The sequence below is a fragment of the Dermacentor silvarum genome, chromosome 6 (genome assembly GCF_013339745.2).
Source record: "Dermacentor silvarum isolate Dsil-2018 chromosome 6, BIME_Dsil_1.4, whole genome shotgun sequence".
Classification (NCBI taxonomy): domain Eukaryota; kingdom Metazoa; phylum Arthropoda; class Arachnida; order Ixodida; family Ixodidae; genus Dermacentor; species Dermacentor silvarum.
This window is the reverse complement of record NC_051159.1, coordinates 131,209,534-131,223,599: the sequence shown is the minus strand read 5'-3', so window position 1 is coordinate 131,223,599 and position 14,066 is coordinate 131,209,534. Positions and strand designations below refer to the sequence as shown.

At 48.7% G+C, this 14,066-nt stretch overlaps 1 protein-coding gene across 1 annotated transcript in view; it reads right to left on the bottom strand.

The window, feature by feature from the left end:
- The window catches only part of LOC119456897 (neuronal acetylcholine receptor subunit alpha-10-like), a 74,891-nt gene that overhangs the window by 37,557 nt on the left and 23,268 nt on the right, over positions 1 to 14,066 (bottom strand).

Genomic DNA, 14,066 nt, shown 5'->3' with positions numbered 1-14,066 from the left:
CACACTCGGGTGCACATATGACAAGCTCGAGGCTTCAGACAAGAGGCTTCACGAACAAGTGCAGTCATAAAGTTGCACTGCGATCGAAAGAAAGGAAACAAACACCCCTACAATGTGAGAGCCGCACTGTTTACGTCGAGCTACCCGGTTCTTGGCCAATCCGCCAGAGCAAGGTATGTGCCACTGACATCTAGGCTCTACATCTACAAGCATTTCGTTGTCATCACAACAGTCACCATCATCTCGACGTGCTCGTGTGTAGCGCTTCCATTTCAGAAGAAGAACATGGCCTCGACGGACCCGGCTGCTTCAGCATGGGCCAAGCGACAGAATTTAGCACAGGCCAATTTGCGGGCGCTGTCCAGCGAGTTGTCCTCCGCCGGCGTCTTCCAGGATCACCTGCAATGGGAAGGAAGGCGCCGCGACCGCTGCTACGTGCTGGCCGCGCTGTTCATTGCCGTGGCCGTCCTAGGCTGGGCTCTGTTCAGCCTCACGGTCGACCGGACTGGAGCGGCCTCGTACACCAATCAGGAATTCTGCTGTTCTCGCCTCCTGACCACCCTAGCAGAGGTCGGTGTAACCGTCGGTGCGCGCTACTTGGCTCGAATCTGTGCTACGAGCATATTCGCGCCAGGTGTGGGCGATCGACACGCTAGCCTTCTAGTTCGACCGTTAGTACTCGCGTGTAAATAATGTTTACAGCGATATTACCGCTATAGCTGTTACGGACTCTTCTGCAACATAGACGGAGCTATGCATATCCCTGCCCTATCTGGTCCAGACCAACTAGGACAACACCGTCCTTAACATATTGCGCCAGTGTAAGCTAGTCAGGACATTAGGAACAAGGCGATTGTGTAACAGCGGTGACCATGAGAAAAGACTTGTGAAAGGAATCTCTTTCTGTCCTTTGACTGCGGTCGAACTTCTGCCGAAGGTAGTTTCGGGTGCAGAGATGGATGTTGACAGCAGGTAAATTTACTGAGGGAAAGTCTTGATTGAAAGCATATTCGCCGTAAACTACATCCGTTCGCTCATGGTCGCCTTCACGATCAAGGCATTGTTGTTTAGTATGTTAGGCGCAGAGCAACTCGAAAATACTTGTCAACCACAGAAAACAGCCAGTCTTGCTTCGGCCATGTCACGTCATGCAAGTCATGCGGAATACGCCGGTTCACCTCCAATGCACCGTAGCTAAGCAGCATTGTACTTGGGAAGGTCATCTACGAATGATTCCCTTTGGCCACGCATAAAATAATTCAGATGTCCGTTTTGAGTGAGGCAGTCGCAGTGTACGCTGCATGGCATGTCTTCCTCCTGACCAACAATCACTTTATTTTGTTTCTTGGAAGCACGTGCATGTTACTATCTTCCTCCTGCCGTTAGTAATCATTTCTTTGAAAGCATGCGCATGTTGTTATTGGTACTCGTTTGAAACACCAGCGTACTGAAGGACACAGCTTGGCCTGTTATACGCGCAACCAACACTGCTCTCAACGCAGGTGTCCAACACGAGCTTAGCGCCTTGCAGCGCGTTCCACGACTTCGCCTGCTTCCGACGCGCCGGCATCGAACGCTTGGACATCACCCTGAAGAACCTTCTGAGCGAAGTCGTGTCTCCCGTTCTTCACGGCACCGCCAGGGAGCCCGTTTCCGAAGTGCTGCGTCTTTTCCACGCCAGCTGTTCTCGGACGGCCGTCGACACTGGGCTCACGTTGCCCGAAGCAGTGCGCAACTTTATTAGCACGCTTCGGCTGCGAGTGCCGTTGCCCCAGGCCGACATGCTGGCACTTCTGGGAGGCATGCAGCTCCGGTACGGCGTCGCAGTTGCAGTGAATACCACATTCACCATGGAACTCGGCGGGAAGCCAGCCATTCTGAACCTGAGGGCGCTTGTTTTGAATAGCGTAAACGAGTACAATGCCGAGCTTGTCCTACAGGTGTCGAACCCTCTGATGAACACCACCACGACACTGAAGGAACTGAGCGATCTGTACATAGACCTTGCTAGGAAGTCAAACCTCTCGTCTTCAGCCAGCATAGACTGGGACTCGCGCCGCCGCTCTTCGAGCCAGCAGATGTTGGACCCCGACGCTCTTTTAAGTCACTGGAAGCCTTTTCTAACTTCCGCCGGCGTTCTGGAGCAAAAGAGCCCTGTCACGATCCATGCTAGCGATGGAGCCGTGCGCGTCTTGGAAGCGTTAATCGCACCGGAGCGCTGTTCAGTGGCCATTGCGTACGTCGTGCTGAGGTCGATTGAGGGTCTCCATGACATGGAGTTCCTTACAGCGGGCCATCCGCCTGAGTCTTCGGCCAATGGGCAGTACTGTGATGACAAAACGGAGTCACTGCGCGCGTTATGGGCCGTGGCCACTTCTGAACGCATAAAATCGCCACGCCGGAACGTCTACCTCTCGCAGGTAATATGACTATACTTAGGCGCAGTGTCAGAAACGGCAGCGCTGAGTTGTACCCAGACGATGCGCGATGATATGGACAATGCAACCTTTCCTTACGTGTAGGTTTTGCGATCCGATCTCAGAGTTTGTTTTTGCCGAGTCGCGTGCGGTGCTACTTGTGTTGCTGTTTTAAGAGGAAGCCTTAGCTCGGGGCCAGCTCCACTTTCCCTATTCAAATGCACGTAAAACGCAGAAGTGCTTTCGCGAGACAACAACTTGACTGCTTTAAATGACATTTGTTGCGTTTGAGAGAGAAAGTCAAATTGTAGTGACTGTAGGACGCAAGCTTTTGATTTAGGACCTGGAAGTTTACACAAAGACTGCCGAAAATTGGCAAGTTGCAAATTAATTGAAGCAGGAAGTTTCGAAATCCGTAAATATGCACCAAAAATGTATCGTAGTGCTCTAACCCGCATCTGTTAGAGCATCTAAGGCGGACAAATGTGATATATATGCGTTGTTTACAGCTTACGTGAATTTGAGAATGTTTACGAGCATTTTTGAAAAGTCCTACTCGCAAACTAGTGGTATATTTCAGAGGGGTCTAATTGCGTCAATTTTGTCCGCTTTATATGTGCTATAAGAAGCGGTTTAGTGAAGTGCGATATCATTTTATTGCGATAGCAATTATATGGACACTCCAAAGCAGATTTCTACCGTCGGCGTCACCGTCGTCGTCGCTGTCGCCGTGACGTTCCGTATGACGTCAACGGCAATGAAATCGTCGCCGCGCTCCGGACGCTGTATGTGCGAGTGAAAGGGCGCGAGGGACGCGCGCTTTCACGGGGAGCGAACGCACGTCGGAGAGAAAACGCGCGTTCTGCGCCGTGCTCCCTGCAGAGCTACAGAATTAAGCGTATCTTTCCTCCTTTCCATATACAGAGAGCAAAGGCAACTTTTTCCCTCGCGCCAAAGGCTGAGGGGGGACGGGAGGGAGGGAGGGGAGGCGACGTTTAGCTGCGGCACCAAATACGTATTTATATAAAAACGCCGCGCGCGTTCGGTGCGAACGCGGGCAAAACGCCGACGGCGTCGATAACAGTTCTGCGCGTTGCTGGTGCTGCTATATGTCCAAGTTTATACAGCTGATAAAACTACTATCCTTACTCCGTATAGCTCTCTACTAATTTGCTATCGCAATTGGTGCTTCGCCTTTTGGGTGAAACTGCGACAAATTGTTTTATTGCTGAGTTAGGGTTGTAAACGTGGTAGTTTTTTTTGAACCAATTTTTATAAAACAATTGGCGAATTAAATATAAAACTTCCTTCCTAGTCACTTGATATTAATAAAAAAATGCAATAAACCTAATCAAGTTCGGTGCTGTGGTTGCCGAGAAAAACTATTTCTTCATTCTTTTGTATTAAGACAGGAGGCCCCGAACTAAAGCTTCCTCTTATAAAGAGTTACGTAATTGACAGTGAACGGGAATATTCTTGCGCCAAAGCGAGCTACCACAACAATTAACAGACATACACAGGAAGGGCGCTTTGTCCTGTTTATTTGTGCATAAGTGTTAGGGTTATTTCGTTCACGAAAGATTCTTCCTGTTTTCTGTAATGCCCCAACTAAGCCCAACAACATGTCCTGGAATAATTGACTCACGCGTGCTACGGTTGAACTGGTTGTGTACAACACGTCCTCAAAGATCCTTGGTTTATCCTAGCCGCTAGCTTCAGTCTACCATGAAACCCGCTCATTGCGAAAAGTCGAAGGTAGGAGAAGCAACGCCTCCTAGATAGCACAAGGCCTGTGCACTTCGATCCATGACGTCATGTTATTTTGCCCGACTGTCATAGAACCTAATCGGGATGCACCCCAGTAAGCCGCACTGATTTTGACGCCGTCGCTTACGTCACGCCGGGCTTGACAGTAGAAATTTTGGTCCATGCAGCATGACCTCATGAAGCAGAGTGCACATGCCTGCTTAGGAGGCGTTGGGAGTAGCCGCACAGCAGCCTGTAATATCAGAGAGTGCTGCCTGGATTCTCTAGTGCAAGTTTAGCTGCAGCGCAGATAATTCAGCTGCAAGTTCCTGTTTTATTTTTTTTCATATCATTTCGCTACTCAACCGCCTTTTGTTGCTGTCTTCTGAGACGAATAAGGTTTGACGAGGCAGGAAAAACAATAACTCTATTACCTCATTATAGCAGAATAACGCTTATGGCTCTGTGAGTATTCATTACGAAGTCATTAACCTAAATGGGAGCTTAGGTTCGCCATGACGGTCTCTGTTCAATATTGCGATTTGTATGCAAGCCGGTAAAGAGCTGTGAAATGAATATCAGAAGCCGAAATTCCGATGCTATTTCTCCCGGTTTACTATCGCTCGGCCACCTACACCCCTTTTCGCTACCGGTGCCTGTTCTGATGAACCTGACTATCGTACTCCTTTGCGAATACGGGCCCATCTTTGAATACTTAGGACGTACTCAATTTTTCTAAATTCACTCCTACATAACGTCGTCTCCGAGATACTTCAAGTGGCCGGCCCTCACCAGTATGTTGTTCAACAATACATTATAGAAGCCCAAGCAAGACAACTGAGCAAGAAAGAGCACACCCTGACCTGTCGTAGAGTGCCACCGCTCTGCTGACTTATTTCCATGGTTTCAACTTGATACGCCAGAGCTCTGCGTTTTAGTACGACTGCATCAGTGCACATAGACATACTAGAATCGTTTATTTTTTTTTCAGGTATTCAGCCTTATGGTAGCGGTCGTGATCGACCAGACCAAGAAGTTGGTGGGTGCCAGCAGAGACGCCATCAAGCTGAAGCACATGCTGCAAGACCTGAAGCTGCGGTCTTTCCACGAGGCCTTGGAGCAATTGTCGGCGGACAAGGAAAATGTCCCGGAAATGACGCCTGTCTACTGGAGCAATGTCCTCGCCGTTAGGAGCCACGCGCAGCGGCTCGTGCTTAAGCGCGCGTCACTCGACGCTGGCACTTGGTGGACTCTGGAGCGCCGTCTGTACGAAGTGAGCGCGACGGTGCGCGGCGGTGAACTGTTCGTGTCCGGCGCCCTGTACTCGATGCTGGCCCCGAAGAAACGACACGGACGCCTTCGTGAACGTCGCGTTGGTCGGTGCGCACGTCGCTAATGCCATATGGCGGGAAGTCTTCTCCCTGGAGACCCTCAGCCACGGAAGTCGCGAGTCGCTGAGACGCTTCGAGACGTGCGCGGTCAACCGGCTGGGCGAGAAGGCGACCGGTCTCGAGTACGCGCTACTCTCGATACATTCTGCCGCCGAAGGGGCCAAGAGTTCCGGGTGGCACGACAGAGTCGTGCCCTGGGGCAGTGCCAGGGTTTCGGCGAGCCAGGTGTTTTACATGACTTATTTCGTGAGCAATGTGTGCGCATTTCGACGCCGGACGATGGGGTACAACGACACCCTGCGCCTTGGACACTGGTACATGCGCCGCGTGCCCGATTTTGTTCAGGCCTTCGAATGCAGAGCGCTCACGCCGTTGGTGAATGACACGTGCTACCTGACGGAAGCGCGCATCTAGCGCGTGTCTGCTGTGCCCGCATTGTCCCGCGCAAAACTATTTCATCATCTACCGATGAAGTATTACCGTCGTCTCTCTTGTTTTTCTTTCTTCTTTGCACTTTAGAACAGTGGACTAATGAATGCGCCTTGCTTATTTTACCATATATCCGGATGTGCTATCAATGCGCACGTTCACATGTTCACATGCTGGGTGAACATGAATAAATGACATGTCCGGGCAGTTGGTTATTCATTAGAGTTCAAGTTTGAAGCACTACACATGGCAGGCGACCTTGACAGGCAAGGGAGATTTTGCTTCGTAAATATGTTTTACCAGCATACTATAATCCTTCCCTGCGCCACGCTGCTGTAATATGCAGCCCTTCTGAGCGTAATTTCGCTTTGTGGTCTAACTGCAAAGGCGGAGCTAATGTAAAGCTTTTTCTTGGTGGCAGGTATTGAATAACGCTGACATTTGTCTCCCGTACGAGTTTCAGCAAGTTCATTTCGAGTCATTTCGCGTCGTAGTGCAGGAATGTGAATTTTATGTCGAAAGAAAAAGCTTTTCAACCGAAAATCCACGAATATGTCTATTGATTAGCCTATAAGAAGGTAACAGGAAATCCATGTCTCGACTTCTCCCCGGATTCTCTTATTACACTACGCTTAGAACTTTACGTGCCACGCTGAGAAGATTATTACAAGACACTGTATTGGCGTCATTGATTTTTTCTACTGAAGTTTTTCCATGCTTTAACGATTTTTGTTACATGACGGCGCTCTGAAATTTCACCTGCGCGTGATCGCAGATAGACTGCTAACCAATAGCATGTCATTATAGAAATTTATCACTGTAAGTGTAGCCATGGGCACCGAGACCATGACAGTAATTAAACATTGACTTCTCCAAAGAGTACAGAGTACAGTGAAGGACCACTTCAAACAGTGACGGCCTCTACAACCGGAAAACGAGGAAGTGAATAAACGTAATCAAAAACGTCCTTTATTTGTGTCTTCAACAGCCACTCCGGAAAGTGGAGGAGAGAACGTACTTTCTCTTCGGCTTGTCGAGTGGGCAACGACTTTACTACTCTCTTTCGAAACGAAGTCTTCAAAGGGCAGCCGAAGACGACACAAGATCCGAAGCACGACTGGGCTCTTCAGCGATAAGACGAGAAGTTCTCTGCTTGGACAAGACCGCAGGCACTTTCGGAGTCAGATGGACTAAAACAAACACGTGAGGCAAGAACGAAGGATGTCGAGGCTTTTCAGCTATGTTTTCCTGTCCCATGTTTGTTCCACGCAACTCTCCATCCCCCGCACTTCGTCCACATTTCGGGGAATGCGATAGCAGCCGGCAGCGCTACAGTAGAAGGCGGAGCCCAGTAGCAGCACGCTCGATATTGTCTCCGTGCTTCTGCACCGTGCACTGACTTGAAGGAACTCCCACCGCGTTAAGGGGGCATCATTCGCTACGCGACAAGATATAGTCCCTCATTCGCGCCTTCCTGCAACCGTTCTTTCTTTAGTGCCTGCTACACCTGAGGCCATCGCTGCAGACTCGTTTGCTGGCGAGCGTGTACATCTAGACAGACGTCCAAAGTTAGGCACAGTTAAAAACCCAGCGAAGCGGTGGCATGTTGAAAACTGCGCTCGCTGTTTGTATTGATGAGGCCGGTGCCACAGTTGTTTCACTGCATGGAACTGGCGGGGGCACGAGCGTACGACGGGGTGGTGGCTAACGCACGAACCCAACTTACTTCGTTTCTTTTTTACTTATTGCTGCTTCTTCTTCTTCTGTTGTCTTCTTAAGCCTGGAATCCAAGGCGCGGCGAGCAGGGACAGTGGAGAAAGGCGTCGCGTCTTCTATGAAAAAGCGATCTTGCGAGGCACGCAGCTCCCCGGGGCGATCCATCTTTGTGCGGAGCGAAACAAAAGCCGAACGAGTGGTGACGCAGCTTCGAGAGACGCGTCGCTATCGTCCAGTGAAAACATGGCGACCGAAACGCGTAAAAATGGAAGGAGAAGAAAAAGAATACAACGGGGAGGACGTTGCAAATACGCTAGCGAAGCCGCCGCCGCTCGCTGTCCGGTAGGAACGAGATGACTCGGTGGTTGGTCTCTGAGCTCCTCTTGAACGCGCTGAGCACACGAGTCCGGCTCATGCCCCTCACTGTGACGCCGGAAAGAAGGACGTGGCTGAACTGCTCGATCAGTTGGTTACAAAGGGCGAGAGAGAGAGAAAGTCAGAGGGCGAGACAGAAAATTGTCGCCCCCCCCCCCCCCCCCGCCCCCCCTTGCTCTAGCGACGCACAAACGCATAGCCATAATGCTCCCATACTGGTAATCACGTACGATGCCTTGTTTAATGCACAGACGTGCTATTCGCCTGTTAATTTAATAAATAGTGCTAACAGCGCTGTGCATCACCTTTTCATGTCGTTGGTTTCCTACTTTTCACTCTGATATGCCTTTAAATACAGTCACACTTCTTGGTGGCGACAACCTATTTCACGGTTGACGGTCGTAGCACACTCAAGTTAGTCACGTATCTTCGTGCCCATTATTTATCGCTAGGCACCGTTCCTTGTAATAAGGACCACGCGCTGCGCTGTTATGAATTTCAGTCGATTCTGATAGAGCAAGCTGGACAAGAGAAAGTTACGCCCCAAAACGTGCCAGATTACAACCTCGACTAGAAGACGAGGGGTGTGTGACGTTTGAATGAACCCTTCTAGCGGCCCGAGCTGCGGTTGACGTCATGTAGCGGACTGCGTTGCCGCATCGCACGCACTTTTTTGTTACGTGAAGTTAATTTGGCGGAGTAGAACGTGTTTTTCCCCATTGGGTTTCGAAACCACGTGAGATGGCAACTTCGTCGGTGAGATAAAAAATGTATTCAAAGTTAAGCCATGGTCCTTCAATGGTTTATTGAAGGACCCTAGTTATGCCTTTCACTAATTTTGTTTAAAACATTATGCGGGTTTTAAATTCTCCTTTTAGGACACTCTGTCCACGATAAATAACACCTAGGAATGGTACGCAATAATAGCATTAATTAAGTAATTTATTTTAGCGTTTACTGTGAACTGAACGACAGCCGCATCCTAAGACATGTTCATTTTGTTTGTAAGCTTCTACAAGGCTCGTCGTGTATGCTATTCTCCCAAAATATGTTCTTCAGTGCGCCTAATGTGCTTTCTTGAAGCTAGAATGTCGACGTCAGAGACGCGCCGAAATGCTTGGTGCTCCTACTTTTTCAAGCTTGCCTACTTCGAATGAAATAAACATTCACTTTTCACTCATTTTGTATTGTACATTGGCTCCTCCCAAACATCTGGCTCACAATTTGACAAAGAAAATCTATTTCCTCCCCTGAAGGATAACGCGTATAAATGTACAGTAATCTTACGCACGTGTAATACGCGAGGGAGAGAGCAGCTATCAAGTGGAGTGGCCGGCTATGCTTAGAACGGAGGAACACCGTTCGCACAGCATTGATTGGGTGAAGGCGAAAACGAAATAAAGCCAGCCGTGCGTACACGGGTTCTCGCGAGCTTGTTTAAGGTCGATTCGTTCCAGTCTTGAGTTCTGAAGGACCGAAGGGGGATTAAAAAGGGCCGGAATCGACCTCTGAATATAAAACACGAAGCTGTTTTTGGGAACACGTGCGGACGGAGAAGCGTGCGAGACGAGTAGGTCACAATTAAAAAAAAATAGTAGCCCTTCCCCTGTCGAGGAAATGGGGATAAGCGAAGCTTGTCGAGTGTTTCTTCGGTGTTCCTCTGCACGAATTGCACTGACGAGTACCACCTTGTGCTCGAACAACAACCGGTCATACGCACTGAAACTGGCTCCAAAGTTCCGGTTGAGAAACTGGCGTTGAAACCTGGCCGTCACACGGGGGAAGTTGGCGCTAGCGGTTGCCGAGGCGTGCCCCACTGTTGTCGGGTTCCTGGAGGGTTAGACGACGCTGAGGTTTGGCCTCAACATCGCGCTCCCTCAACTCGGGGTCCGCGGCTCTTCGCTGACGTTGCGCCTGGGCTTCGGAAGCCCTCACGCTAGAATCTGCACGTCGACGACGAGCCCTTTCCCTAGCGCGTCCATTCTGGATGGATTTCCATGAAATTTCCTCAAAACTAAATATGTCCATTACGTAAGACAACAGACAGTTTTATTTAATGAGTACGTTGCGTACGCAACGGCGCTGCGTATACGTAAGATCGCTAGGTTCTGCAAAGTGCGCATGAGCAGAACGCAACATGAACGGTTCGTGATGCCTACGTGGCAGCTGCGTACGCACGCATCCAATTTTTGCGCACGTACGTTGGGAGCCTCACGTGCTGCTCTCGTGATTCTAGTTTGTTCAGGAGAGCGCCAGAGAAAAGAGTAAAAAAAAAAAGAGCGCCAGACAAAAGGCGCAGTAGGTTTACGTACGTAGGCGTTTCCTTGTACTAAAAGCGCTGCCGTGAAACACGCAGCTACGTTCCGCAAAGCGCTTGCGTGCTGCGTACGTATCATCATGCCACAGTACTGAACCTTTCAAATGAATGGCACATACACCTTTAAGGATTGGCTCATACCCCCTTAAGGATTGGCTCATACGAGCGGATGATGTCGACAGAAAATGCTAAGCACAGAAGGCAAATGGGAGACACGGATAAGATGGAAAGGAGACGGCAGTTGTAGCCTTCTCATACGACTTAGTTGGTTTAACTTTTTTTGTTCGTTTTTGATGAAACTGAAGGTAAAATCCCGAAACCAATCTACCCTTCGAGATAGATTACGTGGAAAAAATGAGTTTTGCTGAAGCAATACATTGACTCTGGACTTTTATCTAAGCTGAAAACGAAAGTATAGCAGTTAGAGAGAACGATGCCAGCCGTTGGAGAAGATCAGTAGTGAACTGTGCTTTAATTGAACGCGCACATTGAAATTCTTCGGTTTTGTTTCAGCTTTAAACTGAATGCCTCATAAGAATGACTGCACTTCAAAGGAAAGAATAGGAGAACTATATCGTCTCAGTTCAAAGAAAGCTGACTTCGTGCTCTTACTTCAAGTGAAGACAGAAACTAAATGACCAGAATACCCACTGAAGAAAAGCTGAAAATAAGTGTGCTTTAAGTAAACGGGCGCATGGAGGTTTCCTTGTTTCAACTTTTAAAGTGATGAGTTGCTTAAAATAGAAAGAAAAATAAACAGGAAGAGACCAAACGTAATTGTGCGACGAATGCCTACCATAATCGTAGTGTTTTAATTGAAAAGTACGTTCATTTTGTATTTTTCTACAACCGAGGTATAGAAACCGAACAATGAGCTGTCTGTCCTAAAAAAAGAAAGAAAAAAAAAGAAAAAAAGCAAGTACAGAAATTTTTTGCCCTGTAAAATTGAAGAAATGGACTTTATTCCATCATCTCCATTGCTCTATATTTGTCTCCATAGCCACTACCAGGCTTATTTTCGCTGATTAACGTTGCCAACCTTTGTTTTTCAATTCTTCTACATACAAGCACAAAACAGCTTGCAAACGAACATCTGCATAGGAGGAGCTACGCTAACTTCTCATACGTTTGCTTGCTTCCTTTATTACACAGAAGCTTGGTCGTCGTATCAGGTGCAAGATGAGGACATTTCGGCAGCTTCTTGCATGCTGATTATCGCATATAATAAGTGATGGAGATTATAGCCCGCGCCAAACACGTCACTGAAGTAAGGATTCATTTTGCTCGACTTTATCTCTTTCTTATCATTGACCACTCACGACCAACCAATCGCGGTGATTGATCGGTCGCGATCTGATTATGAGACACTCCATAGTTAGGAATTCCGGATTAATGTTGACCACCTGGGGTTCTTTAACGAGCATTCACCTAAATCTAAGCCCGCGAGCATTAGGAACTATGCTCCCATAGAAATGCGGCTCCCGCGGCCAGGTTTGGACCCGAGACCTCAAGCTCAAGTAGAGCGACGCCATAGCTATATTGGGCTACCGCTGCAGCTAAAAATCACTGAACTAAAGTAAGAAAGACAGAAAAAAGAAATAACGTATGCCAAGTGGAGAGAGAGAGAGAGAAACGAAGAGGGAAAGATAGGGAGGACATGCCCGGTTGGCTACCCTACACTTGAGGAGGGGGAAAGGGGAAGAACGGATAAGGAGAGAAAAGGAAAAAAATTGGAGTCAGTCATTCGCAGAGACAGTCACAGAAGAATCTCCGCTGTCACAAGCGTTCGTACAATCCAGTATTCTTCACGAACTGCAGAAGAGCTTTTGTGGCGTTTTGCATGTAAGAATGCAATGGCCATGGCTCAAGGATCTTTTCTTCCGAGAACGTTCTGTTATCTAACAGGTTGAATTTAGCTTGGAGAATACGTCGTTGAGTGTCAAAAGATGGACAGTGACACAGAAGGTGCTCGAGAGTCTCGTCGTACCCGCACAAATTGCACGCCGCACTGTTGGCCATCCCTATGAGGAACGAATAGGCGTTGGTATATGTGACACCCAACCACATGCGACACAGTAAAGTTGTTTCACAAAGGGAGGCGAAGTCGCAGCTTAGGGTCAAGAGAGTGCAAGCGTGAGTTTCTGAAACCCGGTGAATTCCATCGTAGAAGTGTGATGTGGCGAGCTAGTGACTGAAGTTGCCGCGCAGCATCCGTTCTCGAGAGCGGTATGGGCACCCGCCGATGTTTTTGATGAGCCGAGCCAGCAGCTTCATCTGCGTTGTCGTTGTCGACAATTCCGCGCAGTGGCTCGGCAATCATTGAAATACAATGTCGTGTCCTTCTTCGAGCGCGTGATGATGAGCGTGCCTTATTTTGTGCACCTAGCTGCTCCTGTAACGCATGACGTAGGGCAAACTGCAGAGGTTGCAGGGCTGCTTTGGAATCACTGAAAATTGCCCAGCGATTTGTTTGTCAAATAACAGTTCATATCCCGTCATTCCATGCGCCGCGGATGCCGCTGAATGTTCTTGCCTATTTATAGTCCTGAAACTGTGCTCGGCGCATACTCGCTGAGCGTCACCTACAGGCCGGTTTTAGACTTCGCATTTCGACTCGTTAATGTTCATTTGAGCAGACTGTTTAGGGATAACGGCACCTCAATGCAGCAGGCAGACACGATGGCGCGCGCCAACGTACGGTCTTCCGGGTTCGCTCTTTATGCTACGCGCATTCTCTACTGGAAATTTTCAGCCGAGCTCGACAGACCCGCTTCCCCCTCACTCCCCCTTTTCCTCCACGCGCGCGATGCGTCTGGCTAATTCCCCTCACGTTAAAGCTTCATCAAATGCAGCAGCAACTGCTAACGCTGGATGCCGCGAAGCCCGGTACTATGCGATGCGCACACGAAGCCAGACTATAGCGCCTGTCGCAAACAAAGCCCCAGTCTGCAGACATGGGAATAGCAATTATTTAGTCCCGGGAGTGGGACGACGAAAAGAAGAAAATAAAAAAGAAGGCAAGGATGAAAAGTTGTTCGCAGGCTCCGCAAACCAACCTATGCCGATCGCGGGCTGTCGCTATTAAAAGACTACGGCAGCACCCACCACGTCCTGTAAATAGTTAACGCGAGTAGCTTGGAGGTTCGCTAACGACCAGATGTTGGCAAGCGTCTGTTAAGTATAATGCGTCTGGTGGCGCATCGTCTAAAATGAAGTTGTCGACCACGCAGAAGTGTTGCGGTATAAAGGATAATGGCTTCTTACATTAAAAAAAAAGACCGAAAATAAAAGAAAAGGGCGTTCGTCAACGAAGATTATGTAGAGGTCGTTAGCGGGTAGAGATCCACAGCGCAAATCCAGCAAAAAAAAAAAAAAAAAAAAAAAGCGAGCGGTGCGAACAGGTAAACAATTTTTATTTTTCAAAAACTCGAAGCCAGCGGAGGATTAACAGGTGTTCGTGATGCGCTTATTTTGCTTGTGATTGAAGCAGAAAGCGGTAGTATAGCGGCGGGGCGCTGTAAGGAAGTAGAGCGTAGAAGGCGTGCAGCGGAAAGCCCGGGAAATTTTTTCACCGTCTCCGGGCCAGTTTTTGAGATCTTAGAGCTGCGCGTCGACTTGCATTAACGCGTCGAGCTTTTCAGGAAAGGAAGTGTGGCTGGCGCCGGTTATAATGGT